Here is a 12,688-nt window from a genome sequence, read left to right as displayed (position 1 = left end):
ATCTAAAATACTATAGATTAAAGGTGTACTGCTGCCTGGCACCTGTATCCCAGCAGCTAAGGTAGCTGGGGAAGGAGGTTCATGCGTTCAAAGCCAGCCTCAGCAACTTAGCAAGGTCCTGGCAACTCAGAGAGACCCTGTGTCTAAGTAAAATAGAATAAAAGGACTGGGGATGTATCTCAGTGGTTAAGTGCTTCTGGGTTCAATCCCTGATATAGGAGAAAATTTAAAATGTTTACTGTTATTCTTACATTTACTTGGATAGAACAATATACAAAGTAGATTCCTGGTATCAGTCACTGGAGTAATGTTTTTGTGCAGGATTTTCATAGCTGAAGTCTGTACTTCTCAGGTACCCCCAAGTTCTACAGCTGCCTTGGCCTTGTCCAGATATCTTATAATTGGCAGCATGTGATGTTTCTCTTTGTATATATTTTAGTGTTTAAAGAGCTTTAACAAGACTGTCAGAAGAGAAATGGTGCCCCCCACCTTCCCAATATTGGTGATATGAAGGAGGCCAGTGGCTCCTCCATTCTTGATCTTGCTGTAGATGGAGAACAGGTGATAGGACTTGAGAAAGTAAATAAAAAAGTAAAGCTAACACTTTTGGAGGAAGGAACAAGCTAAAGAAGATGCATGACAAGACTCAGATGAGTATCTTCCCTCACAAACATTATAAGTGTCTACAAATTTTCTGTGTATTTTTTTATTACTTTACTGTGATAAAACAATATGCTAAGCTTGTGATGTAAAATTTTCACATTATTCTAATATATCAGGAATTTATGGCTGAGCTGTTTTAGAAGTAATATTGAAACAATCATGTGGATATGTTGTTCTTAATCATTATTACAGAAGCTAAGATGCTGAATACTAATAAATTAGTTAGGATGAACATGGAATTGTAATGTGCATAAAGAGGGGAGGAAAGGGTATGGAATAAGCATTATGGGATTCAGATTTGGTTTTCAGGTAGGTAGAGAGGAAATATACGGACCGCAAGGGAAACAGGAAGAGTCAACAGACTTTAAAGTCTTCAAAGACTCCAAAAGGGTTTTGGAAAAAATGAGAGTTAGTGAGATAAAACAAAAAAGAGGGTGTGCTAAAGAGGGCCTTTTCCTTTCTTTTCTCTCTATTTTTATACGGGCATTTCAAACTTGGATCTCACATGTACAGTAGTTTTAGGCCCAGAGTCATCTGATATGAGTAAGTAATCAAGAAACCATGAGAGTGCAAAGTTAGACCATCATGCTAGATTTTAAAATGTGGCTGAGAAACATTTCCTAAGAAGACAAATCTTATAGGATGTGCCTGGAATATACTAATAATCATGGCCATTTGTGTCAGGAGTGTCCCACTCAGCCATGTCTTGGCTTAGAGGCATAGTCATCATTTGATATCATATATTGTATCTAATAATTTTGGCAAATTGTGCTTTTATATGATTGAAAAATAAAGTCCCACTGATGTAACTGGGTATGGTGGTACATACCTTTAATTTAAGCAACTTGGGAGCCTGAAGCAGGAGGACTGCAATTTTGAGGCCAGCCTCATTAATTGCTGTAGATTTTGTCTCAGAATAAAATTTAAAAAGGGCCTTGGAGTGGCTCAATGGAAGAACATGTCTGTGTTCAATCCCCAATACCACAAACAAACAAAACCCACGAATGTGAAGGTTTCTGTCTTTCAGAGAATGTTAATTAAGAGTGTCTACATGTACATGCACACACCCATATGTGCTTAGAGATTGAATTTTGTCATAGATTTGCCTATGTATTTGGAAGAACTTACACTACAGTTTTCTTCTTTATGATGCCTTGGTATTTTTTCAACTTGTTTATAAAATCTAGTTAGAATGCAAATTTGCTTATAATCTAGTTTTTTTTTATTAGTATGTTTATTTTGTTTGATCTTTTGATTTGGAAGCACTGATACTTTAAGAAAGAGATCCTTTATAAATAACTTTTATATATTATTAAATCATGTTTAAGACTTCCCCACTGTGACAGTTTTTTATACATAGAAAGGAGTTTATAGACATCAATAATAATTGGTGATTGTCTGGAATCTTAAATGTGCAATTAGAGAATTTTAGCAGAGTAAAAATCAAAGTGAGTCATTGGAGTTCCATTGCCTTTCTGTTATCTAGAAAATGCCACCATGCACCAGTCTCCTTTTATATGCTCTGTGTATTTAAGAAATAATGTCTTTCAGGATTTCCTTACATTCAACTGCATAATAATCCCATTCTCCCTTAAAATATTAAAGGATAGAATTAGGATAGTTTAGATTTTTACCTGCTCATTTTACTCTTTCTTTAGTACCTGCAAATAGGACCATGGGACTTCATCATTTTGATGCAGAACCATTGAATGAGTGAGACAAAATTTATTCTTTTTAGTATGGATTTTCTGAAGTCCATTCCCACCAGAAACTAGAGCTCATACTTGCTTGAATCTAGTTTTAGACTGAGAAACTACTATTATTGTAAATGTGTTTTTCTAGTGAAAAAAGACAGGCTGTAGAGACACATTATATTCTTCAGAAACAACAAAGTGAACGAACTTAATACTCTTAAGCAACCATGGCTTTTGCAATTTTCAAGTAAATTAATGCCATTCTTACACAAATTGCAAGTTTAATGGGTTATGGCTTATTATTGTCTTCATAGCTTACAGATTTTTATCTTGTTGATAATCCACTTTTAATTCTTTCCTCAGTGATATTGGGACTGGTCAGTCTCCAGAAGACTGCATAGTAGGACTAAGGTAGACAAGGCACATCCTGCCCACATTGCCTGTCAGAGAAACCTTGTCCTCTAGCAATCCTGACTTGCTGCAGTCACATCATCCCATTTTAGACATCAATACTACTCCCAGTGAGCATCTCCACTACTTATTTTGTTTTCACATTGTCATCTTTTTCCATATTTTCCTTTCTTTGAGACCCAGATGCATAGAGTGAGGATGAGCCTTAAATTCCAAATGTCTAAAACCAGTTCTCATTCTACTCTGAAAACTATTTTCATATGGCTATAGGAAATCTAATCTCTCTCACCTTGTTTCCTAATTGATAACATAAATAAAAACACATAATATGAAGTTATTACTAATTCATACCAAATAAATAAGAATAGGAAGTATATTTGAGGTCACTGTGGGCTTTTCAGAAAAATAAAGATCAAATCTCTATTTAAATTTCTCTTTCTTTGATACCCACATGGTGTTATTGTGTATATCCTACCATGTACAGATTTGTTTCTGTTTGTCTATTTTTTTAGTTATCTATAGAGAAGATGTGTTCTTATAACTCTAGTATGGAAGAGGTCAAAGTTTCTCACCATCTTTTCTAGGGAGATTCTTTCCAGGTTTCTGGGCATCACCCTATGTCGAAATCCTTTACTTGTGTGTGGTTTTCTTTCCTCCAGATCTGGTGTATCAACTGCTAAGAGTTTTTAAGGCTGATCAGCAAAACCGACACATCATGATCCGTAAGGATACCACATCAAATGAAGTGGTCATTCAGGCCATCTGGGAGTTTGCGATTACTGCCACCCATGATCAGTATTCACTGTGTGAGGTCTCAGTCACACCCGAGAGAGTCATCAAACAGAGAAGACTTCCAGATCAGTCTTCCAAACTTGCCAATAGGATGCGACTGAGTGGAAGGTATACACTGTCTCATGGATTTCTTTCCCCTCCTTAGAACCACATCAAAGTCTAATACATGAATACCTTAAGGGTTTTTAAGTGACTAAACATCCCTACATATTAAAAACCAAGAACCACACCATGGATTGTTCTATCATAGTAAATGTACACAACAGACTGCTGGGAGAATTGTTAAGCACTTACACAAGGGCAAATAAATCTTAATCAAAGTAGATACTTGAGAAGCTTCCTATATCCCTTTGAAGGTCCAAAACAATAATTGAATATTACTAGTAGTGTAGAGCTAAATAATTTTTTTGTTTTTAATGTGCTCCAAAGTAATATATTGGATATTACTTAATTTTGTTGTTATCTGTACTATCTTAAACAAACAAACAAAAAACCACCATGTTCTAGTAGGTAGAGTAGTAGACTTAGAGAATAAAATGTTTCAATAAAGAACATCAACAGAACCATATATTTTGGTCATTTATGAACATTAATTCTCAAGGAAATCACAAGCATTATGTTATTTCTGTAGGGTGATCACAATAGTGATGGTGATCTCAAAACACAATTATAGGGATTAATGTGGCAGCACATGGCAAACCTCTCAAATAACAGGTTTTATATAAGACTCAAACTAGTCATAATATGTTAAGAAACTAAAACCTGTTTTTGGAGGTCAAAAACGGGACTTTCTGTATAAAAATCACACTTCATTATGCTTGTGGAATCTGCAATTGAGGAGGGTGACATTCTATTTTCTCAGATATTCCAATGACACATAATTCTATGAAAAAAAATTAGATCAAAATATGGAATAGGGGACACCTGGAGACAAATGAATTGAAAAACTAAATGTGAAATGAATCATTGAGCTAATGCATAAGAACTATGGGTTTAAATGTGTCTTCCATTGTTTTTGGAAGATTTTGCTAATTGTTTTTGTTTCCTGCTGCTGCTCTGATTGCCATGATGTTTTTAATACTAAATCTGTATGTGTGAAGAATGAGGCCTGTTACCTTTCATGTGTAGAGATCCTGGAGAACTTTAGCCTTTATTTAATTCAATGATGAAAAGATTTTTAATGTTTTATAGTGCTGATGCACCTATCATTTGCTAAATCACTTCCCGTCTCCATGCACAAACTTGATTGACAATCTTAAGCTGAGATTCGTGGTATCTTTTCCTGTGCCCTCCCCATGATCTTTTAAAGTAGACCAGCAGTCTAATGACCTCTGAAATATTTGTAATTAAAATCTATATTTTCATCATCAACTTGGCATTTTAATGCCATTTTTCTTCCAATTCTGAGGTCACACAGAGGAAAACAAAAATCTCAACATGCTATTTATATATGCTGGCAAAACCTACAACTTGACTGTGCTGCGTTTTCTTTTAATAGTTAAATCCTGGAAATAAAATAATCAGGAAACTGAACTTTTTAGGTAATTTACTGTCTAACTTGAAACTAATAACAAAACTATTTTTCTTTCCATCTGTATTGTTGACATCGACCTAATATAGTCAGTATACCCATGATCCATTAAAAGCAATGATCCATATTGTTTATAAGGGAGATAGAACTGAGATTGCACTGATGTTAAATCTTCTGAAAACTTTGCAAAATGAATACCTGGTTTAATCTGCATTTTTATTTCTTCTTCCTCAAAATTTTCAAAGTCAGTGGCAGACTATACTCTGTATAGTAAGTATTTTTTATATTTTTTGCACCAAGAAAATAAATAAAGTAGTTTAAATACATTTGTCATTTTTAATTAGGAGTAATATTATGATTACAAAGTCTGGAATTAGTTTAATAGATAATTCACATAATTCCTGCCCTTTGATGTAGTGTAATTGTAATTAATATGCTATTTTAATACCCTGAATGAGGTAAATTTACCCTCACAAAAGAACCAAGGTACCACTCAAATTCTTGAATATGAAAAAGCTAATACCCTGAGAGATCTATAATGCAATAGCTTTTTATTAGTCATTTTTGTCTTTGTCCTTATCTTCTTTTATACACTATGCTATATGAATCAGTATTGCCTTATGTAACATTCTAATGTTACATAAGCTGCAAATCCTACACTTTATGATATATAATAAGCATAAAATAATCCAAAGCTATCAAACCAGAATTTCAGTTACATTTTTCTTTCACACAGAAAATATTAAACGATGTTTTTAGAAACTGTAAAACCAATAATCTGCATGTAATAAATAATCTGTATGTACCTGTTAATAATGAAGTCTTTTAAAGTGTCTACCTTAATACATCTAAATAGTTGATAATATGGAAGTCCCTGTGTTATGAATACTAGTATGATTAGTATATTGATATTTATATTTATCATATTTCATATAATATAAATACAAATATCATGGAAATTTGAACTGTTTACTTTCTGATTATATATCAATTTCCTGCATATAGTAGACATTTCGCTGTTTTCTAATAAGTAATCACATGAATTATTTACAAAATAGTGTATAAAAACATTTCAAATACATTTACATATTCAGCAAATTATATTGTTACTCTACTGTTTTGTCTTATTTTATCCATTTGAGTGAAAGCTATTCTCTCTCAGCATCCCAGCAAGAAACAAGCAGCACACTCAAAAGGCCATTGAGGTATTTTTGGAGGGGGAGCAGGTACTAGGAATTGAACCAGGGATGCTGTACTGCTGAGCTACATTCCCAAATCTTTTTATTTTCTATTTTAAGACAGAAAATTTCACAAAATTTTCAAGACTGGCCTTGAACTTGCCATGTTCATGCATCAGCCTCCCAGGTGCTAGGATTACAGATGTGGGCCACCATGCCTCATTCCATTCAGGTATTTTTGGTTCCAGGGATTGAAGTCAGGGACACTCAACCACTGAGCCACCTCCCAAGCCCTATTTTGTCTTTTATTTAAAGACAGGGTCTCACTGAGTTCCTTAGCACCTCACTTTTGCTGAGGATGGCTTTGAACTCTCCATCCTCCTGCATCAGCACTTCCACCCTCCAGCCACTGGGATTACAATAAGAGATGGTGCTGGACTCAGAGTAGCAAGAGCATAAGGCCATTGCTTGCTAGGCCTGAAGACAAAACCAATGACTCCTAAAACCCCCTAAAGTATAAGGGGATCCCAAAAGAAACAGTGACCTTGAGTACAGGGACTCAGCTGACCAAGGCCAGGTGGGTCCAGTGAATAAACCCTGGGGACAGAGAAGGTGCAGGAATGTGGAAGTATCTCCAGGGACCAACATCAAACTCCCAGCACAGCTAGGATGAAATTCACCTTGAACTCCACATAATGAGGAAAAGATCTGCTTAGTCAATTAACAGTAAAAAAAAAAAAAAAAAAAAAAAAAGATGCACACAGGATAATCAAAAGCACTTAAGAATTGTTTGTTTAAAGAACCATTTTTCCTTAGAAAAGCATTATTTAGGGAAAAGATTCTAATTCCAAATAATTTTTCAAAAATAAACTTCGGGGCTGGGGATGTGGTTCAAGTGGCAGCGCGCTCGCCTGGCATGCGTGTGGCCAGGGTTCGATCCTCAGCACCACATGCAAACAAAGATGTTGTGTCCGCCGATAACTAAAAAATAAATATTAAAAAAAATCTCTCTCTCTCTCTCTCTCTCTCTCTCTCTCTCTCTCTCTCTCCCCCCCCCCACTGTCTTTAAAAAAATAAAATAAAATAAACTTCTTCTCTCAAGGAGTTTAATGAAACAAACACGTCTATCATGTGGTTACTGTAATCAAAAATACAGAAAACGATACACTGCTTTTTTTAAAAAAATAAGTTCTTCACAATTCATAAATCTAATTGAACTAGAATCTCTCTCCACTTATCTGAAATAGTGAGTGTTTACTATAGACAAAAAACATACATACAAAAGGAACCAAAGATGCTCCTTTCAAAACTAGTAGAATTTACCAAAAGATCCATAAAGTTTAGTGACTTCTTAGAATAATAAACAAATATATGTCAAAATGCCTTAAAATTTCTTATCTGCCTTTGCTGTACCCTATTCCTGAATCACATTCTATTATTCTGGAATATGAACACTTGGTTATAGAAAAAACTATATTTTATATTGACTCTGCTAACTGCCTTCTCCATCACACCCCTGTAAACTCTCCTGCCAGGAAAATGCTTTTGGAATTTTCCTTTACCTTACATCATTGTCCTACTCTCAAGCTCCTTATTATCTTTCCTGTTATTCCAACCTACACAGGCTCCCTTGTCTTATAATAGTCAATCAATTTCTCATTTGTCTCTATTGTCTTGTTTTCCACTTGTTTTCTTTAAACATGTATGATTAAATCCTCAGTAAACTGGATGCTGCTTTAAATGAAGACACTCCTGCATTTTTTGTATATACTCCACAACATTTCATCAGTGCCAGACTCATAGATATTTCATTCTGAACATGGTAATAATGAGGAAGTCAATCCTATTTCATTTATTCCTTTATAATGAATAATCTAAGTTTTGTCTTAAGAGCCTAAGATAAAGCTTTTTTTTTAAGTCATCTAAAATGCCCAAACATTTTAGATTCATCAAATTAGTGGTTTAATTAGAGATCTCCAAAATAACAATGGGACAATTAAATGATTCTCTGAAAGATAGAATTATTATTATTTTTTAAATCTCAGTGTGTTTAGGGCTTCCCAGGACAAGTCATTTTAGGGCCTAGATTCTGAATCAAATACTGCTTTTGCACTGGTTTTCTATGGTCATTAAAGATTTCCCTAAATTACTTGAATCACAGGGATTTAAATATTAAACAAGTAATGCACCTTAGCTATAACAGAAAAGCTTCAATTTAGGCAAAGTTGTATTTTAAATGTTAAAATATGAAGGTCTCTTAATATCACTTTTGAAAAGGGCTATGGTGGTGCTAGGGCCTTGATAGCACAGCTGTACCCAGGTGGTCCTATCAAGGGAAAGGTGAACCTGGCCAGCTCCCTGCTACTGCTGCTGCTTCAGCTGAGTCTCACTGACAGGCAAAGGAGGCCCATGGAACCCAAATAACTGGGGAGACAGTTCCACACTCCCCCTTCTCTACCGTGTCAGATTGCCACTTCTATACTAGCAATTTCATAAGCTTTCCTTTGAATAAGATTTTAAACAAATTCATTTGTTTAAATGTGCACCTTAAGAAGTATTCACGTCAATACTCATGAGAAACAAAAAGAAAGAAATACTGTACAGTCAAGTAAGTTTGGAATGTGGGTACATTCTCTATCTCATTCTACCCCACCCCCTTTACCTTCCCCTTCCTCCTTCTTCTATTTGTTCTCCTTCTCTTCCTCCTCCTCCTCCTTTTTCTCTCTTCCCCCCTCTCCTCCTCCTGTCCCCCTCTTTCTCTTTCTTTAACATTTATAATGCATTAAACTCAGTGAAGACAGAAGTTATATAGTAAATAAATCTATTCAATTGAGATTAACTTACGGTTTTCCCAAACCAACTCAAAGTTGATATTCTTTTCTCTTCTCAGAACACCTGTAAACATGTCTTAATAGATAAGTGTTGACAAGAGGTCTTTAAGAGACATTGCTAAAGCATTTCAATATTGGAATAATTTTATCATATTGTAAATATGATCCAGGCAAAGTAACATCAAAGAATTTATTTGCCTATATCCCACCCTCTATAATTATTTTAGTAGCCTTTCTTTTTATATTCATATTACTTATAATTTTCCTTTATCAAACTGAAGAATAATAGGTAAGAATTGCTCTTTACTTTTGTTAAAGAATATTTTTAAAGGCAAAGTCATAGTCTTATGCAAGAATGAAATGAAAATATGTTCTTATTTAATTTATTAGTGAATCGGGAAACCAGGAAGATATTGCAACAAGTTCAAAGAATCAAAGGGATGGGCTTGTTCTGTAGCTCAGTGACAGATACATACTAAGAGACCAAGGAAGTCTATACTCTACATAGCTTTAGTCAGTATACAATTGTAGATCCTATAAAATTTTATAACATAAGTCATACCTGGCAATACAGAAAAGAGATGATATATGATGATAGACATGAAAATGTGTGTCTTAAGAGATATAAAATAAAATAAAGGTGGTTAGATACAATAAGAAAAAATCTTATAAAATTTATTAAAAAGTAGAAATATAATGTTCTACCTGTTGTAGAAAAATTAAAGGACAATACTGAAATCGTGGTCAATTAAGAGTTACATAAGAGCTGGGGCTATAGCTTAGCGGCAGAGCGCTTGCCTAGCATGTGTGAGGCACTGGGTTCAATCCTTATCACCACATAAAAATAAATAAAATAAAGGCATTCTGTCCAGCTACAACTAAAAAAAAATTAAAAAAGAACCTTGAAAAAAAAGCATTTTCTTAAGAGTATTATGAAATCTGTAAATCATTGATTGCACTGAGAAAGGCAAAACCTGTATACATTATGAATCATAGAAACCACCACTTTATTTATTCTGTGCTACAATATTATGTTCTCATTGGAAAACACATTCTAGCATAGGAGTATTTTAACCTATGTTATAAAGGTATCTCACTATAATATTCCCAAAGCATGTTGTGTTACCGTTACAGGTTTCCAAGTAGTACAAATTCCATGAGTTAATGTGTTTTAATTCTAAAGATTTGAGGCTGATCACTTAGGAGAAAAAACAAACAAGCAAGCAATCAAACAAAAGGTATCACAATGATTTCAAGACATGGGATCTACTCCACCCCTAAATTTAGTACATAAATTCAGATACCTATATTATTTATGATAGTACGTTATATAGAATCATCTGAAAAAAAATTTACTGCACAGATTGGTATAGCATATCAATTCATGAGTTTAACCTTAGAAATTAATCTGTAGGTTAAAAAAACTCAAAACTGCATAATAAACAAAAGATCTCTTCAAAAATTAATACTCTAACTTTTCTTCATAGAAGATGGTTTGGCAAGTCCACAGATAATCATGATAGTCTTTGACATATAAGCCAACATAAGGCCCAGAGCCTACCACAGGTCAAACCTCAATGGCATGTATCAAGGGCTTTACCAAAGTCCACTAAATAAACACTACTCAAGTTATATACTACTACTCAAGTACAAATTGCAAACCAAAATTTATCTGTGTTATGATATTAATTGCAAATAGCGAGCATGGTGCTAAAGTCTACACCAGTGGAATTAGATGAGTGCTATGTACTTAATTTTAAAATAAAACTAGTTTTATTAAAAAAAAAAACCAAAGGGATACACATAGAAATACCTTCAGGATTGATGAAATAGCAGCATCTCCACTGGACATAATTCATTGATGTGACTATGGACAAGAATTATTTGTATTACTAATTTTTCTACAATTCACTTAGCCTTATAATAGCTTAAAGACAATAAAAGTTAGAGATCATGGGACCCTCTACAATAATTTTTTGTCCAATTCAAAGTCTCAGATTTTTTTCCTTACAAATTTTAATGTGAAAAAATTTCCTTTTCATTTTGCTATTATTTATAAGTGCTTTCTTTGTATTTACCACTCCTCCTAAGACCTACATGCTTATAGCCCAGATTACTGACAGTTTCCACTATTGAATGGTTACTGTACATATAATGTCATGCTAAATGCTTTTATGCATTATTTCATTTAAGCTTCACAAATGTGATATTGTATTAGCATCTGAGAGTGATTAAGTACTCAAGATCACACAGAAAAGAAGAAGTAAAACTAGGCTGAAGACAATGTCTGACTCCAAAGTTCACACTCCTTTCAAATCTATCAACATGGACATAGTGCTTAACCTATGTCCTACAGATGGTAAAACAAACTCATCTTAAGTTTAGCGTGGGCATCAATCTTACTGAGAAATGGTGGTGCTTCAACAAGAACCTGACAAATATGATTTCCAAACTCTACCTCTTCCTTGAGATCAAGACTTATATTGAACTTCCTTCTTAAGGTATTCATTTTAGTGTCTGATGAACTTCTTGTTTTCCTCAAAACCATATCCTGTCCATCAACAAATTTTAATATCTTCCAAAATTTATTCTAACCATATCTTTTCTTCTCCATCTTCCTTGCTATTACCCTTAATCACTCAGACATCATTTCTCTTCTTTAACAGTCAGACCATATTTGAACAGTGGTAAAAGAATTATCCAAAACAAAATTCTTCCATTGTTTTCAATTGTCTTTGGTTATGGGTTTATATTGCCAAAACAACCAGTTAAAAGGGAAGATGTTAGTCAAATAATTATGCAAGTGGATTTGTACAATTGGATTTATACAATTTCAGATAATGGCTTTTCCCATTGATTAGTATGATTGCTTTGACAAATAAATCAAGTAAACCAGTTAGTTTTCTGGGAATGCCAGTTTCCTGAAATTAAGTGATGTCTTAATCCTAATGTCTCTTTATTCCCAGTCCCTAACTCAATGCAGAGCTTATAATGAGCAATCACTACATGGCATAATTAAGGGCCATATTAAATGCAGGTCCAATTGATACTGCCACATGGGACATACACTCAATAGTAGTATGTATAAATCAGCCACTATCGTCAATGAAAAAGAAAACTCAAGAGCCAGTTATGTGTATGTGTGTGTGTTTTAGGCAGTCACAGATATTAAGACCTAAATGATAGGCAATTTTATATCATTAAAAACATTAATTAACTCTACCCAAGAATTTTAAGACCTAATTTCTAACTCCCTCTGATGAATTATTTAAGTCTGTTTTTATTAAATGGTGGGTGAGCCTCAAGTAGAGTGAGGATTGATATATATATATATTTTTTGGTGAGACTGCCTACTTAAAAGTAGATTTTTGTCAGGAAATTAAATTTCTAGTTTCAAAAAATTATTGACTTTTATATGGAAATTCAAATGACTACTGTGACCCATTGATTAGTCTCTCTTTTTAGCTCAATGTTCCTAAGATATTTTAGTACATAGACAAATATTTTTAAAAGACAAACTTCACAAAATAAGTATGAACTTTCTAATATTACAATGTAAGGAATGATAAATGAACTTCAATTTTAAAA

The sequence above is a fragment of the Callospermophilus lateralis genome, unplaced genomic scaffold (assembly GCF_048772815.1).
Source record: "Callospermophilus lateralis isolate mCalLat2 unplaced genomic scaffold, mCalLat2.hap1 Scaffold_112, whole genome shotgun sequence".
NCBI lineage: Eukaryota > Metazoa > Chordata > Mammalia > Rodentia > Sciuridae > Callospermophilus > Callospermophilus lateralis.
This window is presented reverse-complemented; position numbering follows the sequence as displayed.